The following is a 15,350-nucleotide window of genomic DNA, read 5'->3' on the forward strand; positions in this document are numbered from 1 at the left end:
CTTGACAAAAAGGATCGACGCTCCCCACGACAAGCTACTCGGTCGGATGAATCCCTTCCCCAACAGCTCATAAAGCTGTAAGGATAACTCCTGCATCTCCGGTGGCGTAAGACAATAGGGTGCCTTGTGTAACGCCCGCAAATCTGGGCTAGTCAAATTTGAGGCAATAGGGGTCGAAAACGACTTTTCGACAAAAGATTATTTAGAATAAATAATCTTAACCAAGTTGTAGAGTATGTTACAAGGTTTTCGTACATATAAAGAACGCCGAAAACCGAGTTATAACGAAGAAGTTATGACCCGTTGAAGTTTCGCGACGGAACCGGCACGATACCGGGAAACGTAAATAGTGAATTTATGATAGAGCGAGATTTAGCCTTAGCGATCTAAACGAAAGTCGTAGAATATGTTAAACTAAGAACATCAATAAAAAGAACGCCCAAATCTGACTTCGTATGAGGAAGTTATGATTTTTCTAAGATTTAGCATAGCAGTGCACAGCCCGAAATCTGAATTTTAGATCGGTCGATTTTTAGCCGACGGGATCTAAATGAAAGTTGTAGTACTCGTAAATACCAACGCGTGGATATAAAGAACGTCGATAATAGAGCTCGTATGCAAAAGTTATGGATGAAGCTTAGTCCCTACTTTTCGAGCGCGGCGAATTCAATACAGTTTCGTAAATACGAGATAGAATGAGAATTAGCCAACGAGGTCTAAATGAGAGTTGAAGATCTCATTAATAGGAACTCAATGGTAAAAAGACAGACAAAAATGGAGCTCGTATGCGAAAGTTATGGACGAAGCTTAGTCCCTACTTTTCGAGCGCGGCGAATTCGATACAGTTTCGTAAATACGAGATAGAATGAGAATTAGCCAACGAGGTCTAAATGAGAGTTGAAGATCTCATTAATAGGAACTCAACGGTAAAAAGACAGACAAAAATGGAGCTCGTATGCGAAAGTTATGGACGAAGCTTAGTCCCTACTTTTCGAGCGCGGCGAATTCGATACAGTTTTGTAAATCCGAGATAGAATGAGAATTAGCCAACGAGGTCTAAATGAGAGTTGAAGATCTCATTAATAGGAACTCAACGGTAAAAAGACAGACAAAAATGGAGCTCGTATGCGAAAGTTATGGACGAAGCTTAGTCCCTACTTTTCGAGCGCGGCGAATTCGATACAGTTTTGTAAATCCGAGATAGAATGAGAATTAGCCAACGAGGTCTAAATGAAAGTTGAAGATCTCATTAATAGGAACTCAACGGTAAAAAGACAGACAAAAACGGAGCTCGTATGCAAAAGTTACGGACGAAGCTTAGAGACTACTTTACTATAAAACTCCTATAAATACAAGGGTGAACTCCTCATATTTTCTTCACACCATAAGCCTCTCTTTCTCTCTCTAACTTCTCTCTAGCCTCCCTAAACCCCTCCCAAGTCTAGGGAACCTCCCTATCACGAGAAGAAAGCCCCGGAGCGCCCGACGGCTCCGAGAAGAAAAGCTTTCGGCTCGGAAACGCTGCTCCAGCGAATCCCGGTTTTTAATAAAAACCCGCTGTAAGTGAGCTACGCCTATACTATATTTAATATAGATTTTATTTAATTATAGTAACATTATTAGGACCTTAAAATAATTATTTGGGCTATTATTACGAGTTATATTGAGTGTTATTTAACGCTTATATAATAGTAATAATAGCTAGACTATTAATTAGTCGTGGTTAACGTTAAAAACTAAACCCTAGTGGTATTGATACTAGGTTTTGTCGAGGAAAATTGTTTTGAGATAACGAAGTGCTGTCTAAGTTCGGAATCACCACCTAATCAGGTGAGTGCATGGTCTCTTTCATCTTACACATAGATATGAAGTATTTTAATATAAATTACGTGTTATGTGTGCATATTGTCTGAATACTTGTTGTCTATGCTTGTGAAAGATTTTTATACATGTTTTAAATGATGTAAACTGTATAAAGTATTTTATATCTACAAAATATGTTGGGTAAAACATGGGTAGATGAATGATGATGGATAAAAGCTGAAATAGAGGAACATTAGTAGTACGGACCTAGTGCCCTATAGGTATACATTGGCAGCAGTGGACCTAGTACCCTATAGATGAGCACTGGCAGCTGTGCCACAACCCGTAGATGATTTAGATCTACGGTAAACGTCCTAGCAGCTGCGCTCTAAGGATAGTATCGGCAACTGCGCCTAATAGGGAGCCTTATGACCATGACAGTAGTGTTTAAAGGTCAATACCGGCAGAAGCGCCTCATAGAAAATGTCCTAATTCTGGCAGCTGAGCCTAAGTGACAATATTAGCAGCTGCGCTTGACCAATGTGTCATTGGCAACAATGGACTTCATGTTGTTTCCTTAGGATGATCCTTAGGAATGAATGAATGAGAAATAGCTGATTCTTAGGGTAGATCCTTAAGAATAAAGAAGATAATGGGGATGGGTAATTGGGTTGATTGTTTGATTGTTTAAACATAATAATTATATTATTGTGGGTTGAAAACCCTATGTACTCACCAGGTTTCCCAACCTGACCCACTCAGTTTATTTATATCACAGGTGTTGATATGAAGTGACATTACACTGAGAGATTTAAAGAGATGTAGATCACTAGTGTAAATAATTGTAAGTTCTGTTTATGCTTATGTTTATGTATTAACGATGACATCCCAAACGTTTTAAAATGAAATAAATACGTTTCTTCGAAAATGTTTTAATAACGTATTTACCATGTTTTTCTGGGAACAAATTCCGCAACATTTTTATAAAATGAAGTACTCTGATTTTTATAAAGCATAAACAACATCGGTCTTTTTTGGCCGTGAAAATGGGGATGTCACAGTTGGTATCAGAGCATTAGTTTAAGCGAACTAGGAATATGGATTTATTTCTAGACTTAAACTTAGAATGCTAAGCGATGATTGTGAGGTGTGATCACTAGCTTATTTTAGGAATTATGCCTAAAATGCTTTTATGTGCTAAATGCTTTATGCCTTATATGTTGTTATTTATTCGGATCTATGGTCTGTTGCCAACCGGATCTGGAAACCTTATATGTTTAGGATTCTAAACGTACGACTACGATATTAGAACTAGCATGTAAACGTTTCGGAGTGATAAGGATGATTTAAACGTCAATCCTAAGTAAAGGTCTAGATTCACCTTATTCGGTGTATAGATCAAGATGGCAAGGACCCGTAGCAGAAACGTGAATGCAAATGAGAATAGGAACCAACCCCTAGTGGTTCAGCAAATACCTGTTGTAGAAGAAGTTGCACCTGAGCCAGTCACGATGGCTAGAGTTCAAGCCATGATTCGGGCTATGCGAACTGAATAAAGGGAAGAAATGAGGAGGATGTCGAATAGGGACGAACCTACTATGCCCAATGAGCAACCCGAGCTGATTCCCGAGCAATCGGAGGAAGGGAACTACAGTCGCCAAGTGAGTCAAGTGGGGACTCAAGATGGCCTGGAGAGGAGAAACGACAAGGATGGGCGAATGTACAAGAATTTCTTGGGTGCGAAACCACCAAGTCTCTCAGGAAGCCCAAAGCCTGTTGAGATTATGGATTGGATCTCCGAGATGGAAATGGTGTTTGAGAGCTGCGACTGTAGCGAGAAACAGAAGAATGTCTTCGCCGTAAGACAACTGAAAACTAGAGTCTTGAGCTGGTGGAAGCTATTGGCAGATACGATGCCACGAGGAGAAGCCTTAAGGATGTCATGGGAAGAGTTCTTGGAACAGTTGAAAATGCAGTACTGCTCGGAGATAGATTTGATAGACCTAAACAACGAGTTTCAGAACCTGAAGAAAGGGAAGATGAGTGTTGATGAGTATGCCACCGCATTCACCAAGAGGATGAAGCTATTCCCCTACTTGGTGCCTTCTAAACTCTCCAAGATTGATAGGTTTGCTAACGGACTGCCCACTGACTTTGGCCCAATGGTCAAAATGGCAACTACCTTGAAAACAGCTGTTAGGGCAGCTAAGAACGTAGAGGCCCAGGTAAGAAAAAATGGTCTAGAAAAAGATAAGTCAGGAGAGAAGCGGAAGTTTGAAGGATCTTCAAGGTCCAAAAAGGAAAGCAAGACTACCCAAAGAGAGAGGGGGCTACAAAGCCATATGTGCCGCCAAAGCAAAAGGCGAGAACATTTCAAATGATTCTTGACGAAGCAGATGACAATGCGAAGATTCAGGAGTTAACGCTTGACATCCAAGGATCGAGTTATGGAGTAATCGTGTAGATAGTACCTCGCGATGTAGCCTGTTAGGGGCATAGTTTAGGGTGAACTTGAACACCTATGTAAACATTTTAAGGAATAATATAAAACCTTCGTTTTGATATTTTATGTGTTAAACTGTTATGTGATTTTCTTGTATGGTGACTTGGAAAACTGCGAGACAATACTTGGGACGGGTATGAGTAGGTGTGGATGGTAGTAGAGGCCTATACTACCGGAAGCACAGGACTCACACTTGGATCAGGGAAAGTCACAAGGTTACCAAGAAGCTAGTAATTGATTTTGTTTTATTCAAGTGTGTTGTTACCATCGTTTCGGTAATGACTAAGAAGATTGTTGATATTCCGACCCTAGTGGTCATATCGAATCGAGTCCGACTACGATGAGTATGTTGTGTGGTTCAGAGAACCAAGTTTGATGTAGCGTCTGACTTAAACCAAACGGTTGAAATCAAAGCGATCAATAGAAGTATCGCACTTGTTGTTAAAGAAGTTGGTGGTTAGAAATGCCTAATGTTAAAGTGTGATTATATCACATTAGAACATGAAGGAAGGCATAGTCTGTTTTAGAATTTAACTCTAAGAGACCTAAGTCTAAGTGTTGCAACATACGATGATAGGTCATTAGAATATGACACATCGATCTATAGTAGTAATAAAAGAACTTATCTCAAGTCCGTATCCAGCAAGGATCGAGATTGTGACTTGAAGGTCATAATTTGGAGTCTAACCTGAGGTAGAGAGCAGGTGCACGATCGAGTACTCTTACAGTCAATGAGTTTAAGAGATAGAATTGAAGGAATGTAGAAGTTATAATTATTACCTAGGATGAAGAGATGACGTATGGAGTCATTATACGACCCTGTTTCATTGATGATTTCGGGACGTAATCATCCTAAGGGGGAGATAATTGTAACGCCCGCAAATCTGGGCTAGTCAAATTTGAGGCAATAGGGGTCGAAAATGACTTTTCGACAAAAGATTATTTAGAATAAATAATCTTAACCAAGTTGTAGAGTATGTTACAAGGTTTTCGTACATATAAAGAACGCCGAAAACCGAGTTATAACGAAGAAGTTATGACCCGTTGAAGTTTCGCGACGGAACCGGCACGATACCGGGAAACGTAAATAGTGAATTTATGATAGAGCGAGATTTAGCCTTAGCGATCTAAACAAAAGTCGTAGAATATGTTAAACTAAGAACATCAATAAAAAGAACGCCCAAATCTGACTTCGTATGAGGAAGTTATGATTTTTCTAAGATTTAGCATAGCAGTGCACAGCCCGAAATCTGAATTTTAGATCGGTCGATTTTTAGCCGACGGGATCTAAATGAAAGTTGTAGTACTCGTAAATACCAACGCGTGGATATAAAGAACGTCGATAATAGAGCTCGTATGCAAAAGTTATGGATGAAGCTTAGTCCCTACTTTTCGAGCGCGGCGAATTCAATACAGTTTCGTAAATACGAGATAGAATGAGAATTAGCCAACGAGGTCTAAATGAGAGTTGAAGATCTCATTAATAGGAACTCAATGGTAAAAAGACAGACAAAAATGGAGCTCGTATGCGAAAGTTATGGACGAAGCTTAGTCCCTACTTTTCGAGCGCGGCGAATTCGATACAGTTTCGTAAATACGAGATAGAATGAGAATTAGCCAACGAGGTCTAAATGAGAGTTGAAGATCTCATTAATAGGAACTCAACGGTAAAAAGACAGACAAAAATGGAGCTCGTATGCGAAAGTTATGGACGAAGCTTAGTCCCTACTTTTCGAGCGCGGCGAATTCGATACAGTTTTGTAAATCCGAGATAGAATGAGAATTAGCCAACGAGGTCTAAATGAGAGTTGAAGATCTCATTAATAGGAACTCAACGGTAAAAAGACAGACAAAAATGGAGCTCGTATGCGAAAGTTATGGACGAAGCTTAGTCCCTACTTTTCGAGCGCGGCGAATTCGATACAGTTTTGTAAATCCGAGATAGAATGAGAATTAGCCAACGAGGTCTAAATGAAAGTTGAAGATCTCATTAATAGGAACTCAACGGTAAAAAGACAGACAAAAACGGAGCTCGTATGCAAAAGTTACGGACGAAGCTTAGAGACTACTTTACTATAAAACTCCTATAAATACAAGGGTGAACTCCTCATATTTTCTTCACACCATAAGCCTCTCTTTCTCTCTCTAACTTCTCTCTAGCCTCCCTAAACCCCTCCCAAGTCTAGGGAACCTCCCTATCACGAGAAGAAAGCCCCGGAGCGCCCGACGGCTCCGAGAAGAAAAGCTTTCGGCTCGGAAACGCTGCTCCAGCGAATCCCGGTTTTTAATAAAAACCCGCTGTAAGTGAGCTACGCCTATACTATATTTAATATAGATTTTATTTAATTATAGTAACATTATTAGGACCTTAAAATAATTATTTGGGCTATTATTACGAGTTATATTGAGTGTTATTTAACGCTTATATAATAGTAATAATAGCTAGACTATTAATTAGTCGTGGTTAACGTTAAAAACTAAACCCTAGTGGTATTGATACTAGGTTTTGTCGAGGAAAATTGTTTTGAGATAACGAAGTGCTGTCTGAGTTCGGAATCACCACCTAATCAGGTGAGTGCATGGTCTCTTTCATCTTACACATAGATATGAAGTATTTTAATATAAATTACGTGTTATGTGTGCATATTGTCTGAATACTTGTTGTCTATGCTGGTGAAAGATTTTTATACATGTTTTAAATGATGTAAACTGTATAAAGTATTTTATATCTACAAAATATGTTGGGTAAAACATGGGTAGATGAATGATGATGGATAAAAGCTGAAATAGAGGAACATTAGTAGTACGGACCTAGTGCCCTATAGGTATACATTGGCAGCAGTGGACCTAGTACCCTATAGATGAGCACTGGCAGCTGTGCCACAACCCGTAGATGATTTAGATCTACGGTAAACGTCCTAGCAGCTGCGCTCTAAGGATAGTATCGGCAGCTGCGCCTAATAGGGAGCCTTATGACCATGACAGTAGTGTTTAAAGGTCAATACCGGCAGAAGCGCCTCATAGAAAATGTCCTAATTCTGGCAGCTGAGCCTAAGTGACAATATTAGCAGCTGCGCTTGACCAATGTGTCATTGGCAACAATGGACTTCATGTTGTTTCCTTAGGATGATCCTTAGGAATGAATGAATGAGAAATAGCTGATTCTTAGGGTAGATCCTTAAGAATAAAGAAGATAATGGGGATGGGTAATTGGGTTGATTGTTTGATTGTTTAAACATAATAATTATATTATTGTGGGTTGAAAACCCTATGTACTCACCAGGTTTCCCAACCTGACCCACTCAGTTTATTTATATCACAGGTGTTGATATGAAGTGACATTACACTGAGAGATTTAAAGAGATGTAGATCACTAGTGTAAATAATTGTAAGTTCTGTTTATGCTTATGTTTATGTATTAACGATGACATCCCAAACGTTTTAAAATGAAATAAATACGTTTCTTCGAAAATGTTTTAATAACGTATTTACCATGTTTTTCTGGGAACAAATTCCGCAACATTTTTATAAAATGAAGTACTCTGATTTTTATAAAGCATAAACAACATCGGTCTTTTTTGGCCGTGAAAATGGGGATGTCACACCTTGGAAATAGGTGTTGCCCCCGGAACCAAATCGATGCGGAACTCCACCTGCCTCTCAGGAGGCACACTCGGCAACTCCTCGGGGAAAACATCCAGAAATGCTCGCATTATCGGTACCTCACCGACAGAACTCGGCCTCTCTACGGAAACTCGTGTATCCATCACATAGGCTATAAACCCTCTACAACCCTGCTGTAGACTTTCTCTCACTCTGGCAACCAAACAAAATGCTGACCCAGATCGGGTACCCTCGCCATACACCGTAAGCACTCCCTCACTAGGGTCTCGTATGGTTACCAACTGACGCCCGAAGTTAATAACAGCTCTGAATCGGCTCAACCAGTCCATGCCCACGATGACACAGACATCCCCCATTGCAATCGGCACCAGGTTTATCGGGAACTCACCACCGAAAATTTCGAGTACACATCCTCGAATCACATTGGTAGCATAAACCGCTCGCTCGTCAGCTATAGAAACTCGTAGAGGTCGACTCAACACCTCTCGTCGGATACTAATGTGCTGGCTAAATGCTAATGACACGAAAGATCGACTCACACCCGAGTCAAACAACACCAAAGTAGGTACAAAACTCACAAGAAAAGTACCTATGCATACCACCATATAAGCACAAAATCTCAGACTCGGTATAAGTAAATAAAAGGTTACATAACAGCCACAACATCAGGCGTTGCGCGGACCTCCTCCGTTGTCAACTAAAAGGCTCTTCCGCAAGCCTTCGGTGCCTCAGCCTTCACTGGTTGGGCCTTGGTACCTCTAGCAATTGGTACAGATCCCTATGTTGATCCCTGAAGTAGCTGTGGGCACTCGGCCTACCGATGGCTAGTCTGGTTGCAGTGAAAGCAAATTGCAAACCGCTTGGGGAAATCCCTTGCGAAATGCCCCTCCTTGCCACACTTGTAGCACACCCCTGCCGTGCACACTCCCTCATGGCTCTTGCCGCACTTCCGGCAAGTGTGGCCCTTTGGACCTCCAGATCTCGAATCAGCGGGCTTTGCTCGCTTTGGCTGCCGGCTGAGAGTGTATCAGCCGCCTATCCCTCCTCTGAGACTCGGCCTCCTCCCTGGCCTGAGTCTCTAGCTCAATCTCCTTCTTCTGGGCATTTTCTTGGAGATCGAAAAATGTCCGGTATGTCTAGTTCGCCACGAACTCACGAATGTCTCTCCTCAGAACGCTCAGATATCGGCTCATACGTGCCTGCTCGGTAGACATGTGCTCAGGGCACAACAACGCCCTCTCATGAAACATTAGTGTAATCACATTCATGGACTCCGTCCCCTGCATGAGGGAAAAGAACTCCTGTGCCAACCGTTCCCTCTCCACCGGGGTATTTATCTCGGAACATGGTGGTGAACCTCTCTTAGGTCACCGCTGTAATCTCTTCAGGAGTGAAGTCTGTCGTCACAAACTTCCACCAATCCTTCACTCCCAAGCGAATCTGGTTCAACGCGAACCGTACTCTTAGATGCTCCAGACAAGAACATGTGTAGAAGCATCCTTCAATGTCAGAGATGCATCTCATCGCGGCTATCGGATCCTGAGTCCCATCAAAATCTGGTGGCTTCGTGTTTTTGAACTCCCGGTACAGCAACGAGTCACCCCCTGTGGCCTAGCAGCTGCAACGGCTGTGGTGGCCGCTACAACAGCAGCATCGGTAAGAGCAGTGTACCGCTCATCAAATGTCTCAATCAATGTGGTCTTCATAGACCCAAACATCTCTGGTATCTCAGCTCGAATGGTTGCAGCCACTTCATCATGAATCATCCAGCGAATCTCATCATTGCTAACACTGCTGCTCTCTAGAGTGTGGCATGTCCCAACCATGATGTCTCTGAAACATAGCACAAATGAATCAGAGACTCACTAGAGTATACTCGCACTCGATACTCAACCCTACTTGTTCCTTAGTATCCTAAGGATTCTTACTTATACTGCTCACTGATCCGGTGTTTCCAGTAGTACGGGCCCTATACTACCTTCCACACCGCATTAGTATTCCCCCCAAGTCCTTCTCCTAGGATCCCAGATCACAAGTACTATATATCTTGCTAAACACAGGCTATTCTCCAGTAGACCACCCATAAGCTCCTCGCTGCTACCTACTCACTCTCGAAGTAACTCATAGTAGCATCAATCTCCTAGGCTAAGGCATCACAACTCAGGCCACCCTATTACTAGATTTGAATACCTAGCCTACTCTAGCATGCATAGCATATCACATAATATCTCATAACACACAATGTAAGGGTATTTTGGGAAATCACCGTTCGGGCGCTGGCTGATAGTACACATTGCTCTGTTCTGCTTCTCTCAAAAATCTTTTACTCTTTTTAGGAAAATTGTTTCTTTTATGAAAACTTTTCTCAAATACTTAGTTTGAGTTCAAATATGCCCGAAGGTGCATCCGAATCCCTCAAACCAAGGCTCTGATACCAACTTGTAACGACGTAAATTTTCAAAACAATTTTTCATTTTTCAAACACAACATGTCTCATAAAGAAATCTCAAAACTCAAAATGTAGCACATGTTATCACAGTAAAACATATCCTAGGATCTCGAATACATAAAACTCCATCAGTGTGTACAGATCATGCTGGCGCCTTCCCGCGATTCTTGCTAGTACCTTAAACACACATGACATAACACGGTAAGCATAAATGCTTATTGAATTCCCCAAAATAGCACATACAACACATACGCCACTCAAGGCTATAACTCGGTATGACCCTCCGGTCGATGTGTCTCAGCGGGACCCTCCAGTCCCGTAGGTCATTGGACCCTCCGGTCCGGTCTAGCTTGTTGGACCCTTCGGTCCGGTCTAATCGAGGACCCTCTGGCCTCGTAAGTAATTAGACCCTCTGGTCTGGTCTATATAACACATAGCATACACGTAACACAATGCACATAATCTCAATCATGCATATAGCACATATGACACTCTGGTCTGCACATATATACCACTCTAGGTGATGTATAGTGAGAAGACTCACCTCGGGTAATCTTGGAAAGTGCCGAACTCGAATCACTGATCTAGCCTCTGCCTAATCACATAAGTAATTATCTCTAATTAATACGGCTCTCAAAGACTAGACTAGTTCCTCCCTATGTTCTCTCAGAAGGGGAAAATACCATTTTACCCATCCAATAGTCTAATGTCCAATTGTTGACGAATCCCTGAGATCAACTGAAGTCAACTCTAGTCAATGGTCTAACTTTGACCAGACTCGCCGATTGCAGTAAGGTGACTCCGCAAGTCCATGCGTGTCCTCTAAATCCTCTTAAGGCCTTACTCGACAGGTCGATTTAACCTTTCACTCTATGGGTTACCACTAATCACGAATCACGGGGCAACCCGATCCAACTCTTTGAGTCCTCTCATGAACTCGACGAGTTTCTTCCATGGAAACACTCATTTGACCTCCTGAGGTCAGATCTGTTTCTCTAACGTATAGATCTGGCCTTTTAACACCCAAAAATCACGTAAAGGTCTGAACTTTACATTCATGCATCGCACATATGGCTCTTTTTGATTAAATAGCTCTAAAAATGAAGTCCTAGGCTCAATGTTCACATGTAACAGCATAAAGATTGGTTTTTGGGACACTCTGGACCTCTTAAGGTCTAGATCTGAAGTCTATTCCTCAACGGGACTTCACATGCTTCAAATTCCAACTAAAGAGAGGGTAAAGAAACCCTAGATTCAAGAGATCTACTATATACATGAAATAGGCATGGATTCATACCTCAATAGAGACCTTTGAAGAAGTAATGGTATGTCTAAGCTCCTCAATCAGCCTAGCTTGAATCATTTCTCTCCTTCTTGCAAGAATGCACTAATGGTGATGAAATTAGCTCCTTCCTTCACTCTCTATGCTTTCTGGTTCATTTAGGGTTTCTCAAGGGTGTGTGGCCACAAATGAAGGCCACAAGGACCTTTAAATAGGGCTCAGGCCCCAACGATTTAGGGTTATTGTCCACAACGCGAACTCGTCGAGTCCATTCATTAATCCTAGTCAACAGTCCCAATCCTACTCGACGAGTTTAGGCGTCAACTCGTCGATTCCCTCTCCTTGACTCAAAATAAATACTCAATTTATGATACTTGGAAATCCGTATGTTACATCCAAATACAAATCTCTCTCTCTCTCTCCCTCTTTCTTTTTTTCTCTCTCTCTAGCTCTAGTAATCATATCGTCCAGCATTTTGTAGTTGATCGGCTCAAAAACTAGAGGATATCACTCTGCAACATCTCATGATATCGGCCTTTTTTCATCTCTTTGTGTGCCACGTACTGCGGATTTAGAAGGGGCCTCTCCCTGAACATGGCGGTGATCTCAATCACCGTCTCATTCGTCTGCTGGAGATCCTGGAACTCCCTAGCAAGCTGGTGCACCTCAATCTCAGGTGCAAACTCGGCCCTAAATCTGGCCGAAAATCACTCCAGTTCATCGCATCTAGAACTGCATCATCTCCAATGGCTCGTTCGACCTCCTCCCACAAGTCTTGTGCCTGGTCCTTCAAAAGACAGGAAGCGAGTCGAACCTTGTCCCCCTCAGGAAATCGACTCGTGGGGAAGGAATTGGCAACATCAGCCAACCACCTACTACTAGCAATGGGTTCCCGAGCCCTATGGTAGTCTGGAGCTCCGCAAGCTCGAAAATCCCTGAACATCAGCGTGCGCGACCCCATCATGGCGGCCACCTCAGTACGGAATGCACTCAGTCTCTCATCCAACAGCTCCAAGATACCTTTATTCATTGTACCGAAGATCATAGGAGTCTGGTCTAAAATGTTGTGCGTGACCTCGAAATAGATGAACTCTCTCGTCTGCTCGTTTAACTGCCCGGCTCTAGAGCCCAATCATGATCCGTCACCAGTGCCTGAAGTGCCAACTGGTCTAGTGCGTAGCGTCACCATACTGAAAATGCAACATAACAAACATCAGTATACATATCTGTTGGGTTTTGAGCATTCTAACACTCCTAAGTGTACATGCAACCCTAAATACCTTGGATCTATGTTTTCTCTATTATACATGCAAATAAGAACTTCCAAGGTATAATCCTAATCTAGCATACAAAAACAATGAGTGTAACAAGATAGAATACATACCTCTTTGATGTAGAAAGTCTTCATGAAGCTTGAGTGCCTAGCCCCAATAGTGTGGAAGCCTCAAATGGAATCACAATTCACCAAAACACTTAGAATAACTTGAGAGAATTCTACACTTCATCAAATCAGCTAGCCCTTTTAATTCACACACTAGTGGCCGATTTGGTCAAGAATAAGATGCTTATATAGTTAGGGTTACACCATGTAAACCCTAATTGACATGGCCTTTCATTTCCATGATCCATGGGTACAAATACACCATGGAGCATCCATGGGCCATCCTATGGGTTTTAACCCAACTTGATTATCCATGGAGCATTAGCCCACTATATAAGTATGGATGATTTACACAATCAACCCATATATTTAATTAGTCTTCTTTTGATCACTTAATTAATCCTAGATTAATTCCATATCAATACTAATTAAATAATCTTATTATTCTTATTATTAATATACTAGAACTTATAATATATTAATAACCATAAGTGTCTTATTTCTCTCATTAAAGTCTATCCAAGTGCATGATGGTATGCAACCCAAATGGACCATGCCGGGTCGGGTCAAGTCTTACCAATTATAGTTATGGACCTAGACATTAATCCAACAGTCTCCCACTTGGATAAGTCTAAAAATATTATTGCGTATGACTTCAGGAACCAACTGGCAACCGTAGCTCTCAAAAGCTTCTGTCGAACTCTGACCTTGTAGATGAACTCTGACCTTTGTCAATGACTTGTCCATTAGATAAGGGATCATATATTCCTCCATTCTAGATATCATATGGACTGAGACATGGATTATAATCATTCTCTCTGTCCATTTGTTGTTTCCCGATTTCCGATTTATGACGACTGATTAATTGAACAAATCAAATCAGTCCTGGCTCAGCCGAGCACTTCCATTTGTCATCATCAAATCATCGAGGGGCCCACATATATCGCTTTTATCCCGAAGGTAAAAGGAATGGATAAACTTCGACTCATATGGCTTGTTCTACTACTTGTTGAATCATACACAAAGGCACGTTTTATAGCACCGAGTTACCAAATGCGTTTTCGTGCAATCAATGTACTATCAACTCATAGTAACAACTCATATCTCTAGGTTTGAAGAATATAAGATATTATCGTCTCATGATCACTCGTGATAAAATCCATGAAGTGATTCCAATGAGCGCGGGTTGAATCCATTACTCAGAACTTATGAGCACTCATGAGTGTTGTAGCCCTTTGTCCAACACCTTAGACCTCTACAAGCCAACCCATGACAGTCTTAATTCATATATACTTCCAACATATGACCGACTGTGGATGGTTTGAATAACTTAGTCATTCCGGAAGAATAACCTAGTTTATTCGGGAAGTCAAAACGTGCAAAGTGAAACACAATAATAATTGAATCCAATATGGTATCAAACCCTATGAACATAAATAAAACACCTTTTATTTATCACCATATGATTACACATTATTCATTGTATACTGTTTCTGCTATCAACTTTATTCTTGAATTTAAAACAATAGTTGTTCCATGCTCCAAGCATGTACACTATGTTTTCTAAACACTAGTCATGCCATACACCAAGTATGCATACTATGTTTGTCTATGATCTTTACTTTGTGAACTCAATCCATTGAACATAACTTCAATGATTCTCTTTTCACACTCCCAAATCCTTACTGCAAATACAAGAATTCCAAATTCATGTCATTTACTGAAATCTGTTAGATTCTAAACTTATATGCATTGATCCTCTTGTAATGATTATGCACAAAGTCAGAAAGACTTGACAACAATCATTACAGAGTATTCCAAAGGAGATCAGCTCCTTGGAAACATCCTTCTTGCATTAAGTTTCCTAGTCTTAAACATATTGAAAATTCTAACTTTGAAACATTTCCAGATTCCATTTTGACTATCACTTCTGAACAAGAATTGCCTCCTTACAGACTATGTCAATATGGTCCTTCCAGAATTATCACTATACTTCCAACTGTCCTTGAGCACCCAATCTTTGGTAAACCTTAGATTGTCCTCGACAACTGTCTTTTGCTATAACATTTCCATTTCTATTTGCCAAGTTCTCATAATTCAAATTATGAAAAGGGATGCCGTAATCATAATCGAATTTTAGAACGCAAATAATGGACCCATATACAGAATTTCCTTATGTTGAGCCATTCCAACATGAAATTCATATATATATATATATCCTTGACTAAATGATTAAAACCTCACGATCTAAGCTTATAGATTTGAGATGAAGTATAATTTCCTCTCCCTTAATTATAGCAAAACAACT

The sequence above is a fragment of the Lactuca serriola genome, chromosome 3 (assembly GCF_051521515.1).
Source record: "Lactuca serriola cultivar US96UC23 chromosome 3, Lser_US96UC23_V15, whole genome shotgun sequence".
NCBI classification, from domain to species: domain Eukaryota; kingdom Viridiplantae; phylum Streptophyta; class Magnoliopsida; order Asterales; family Asteraceae; genus Lactuca; species Lactuca serriola.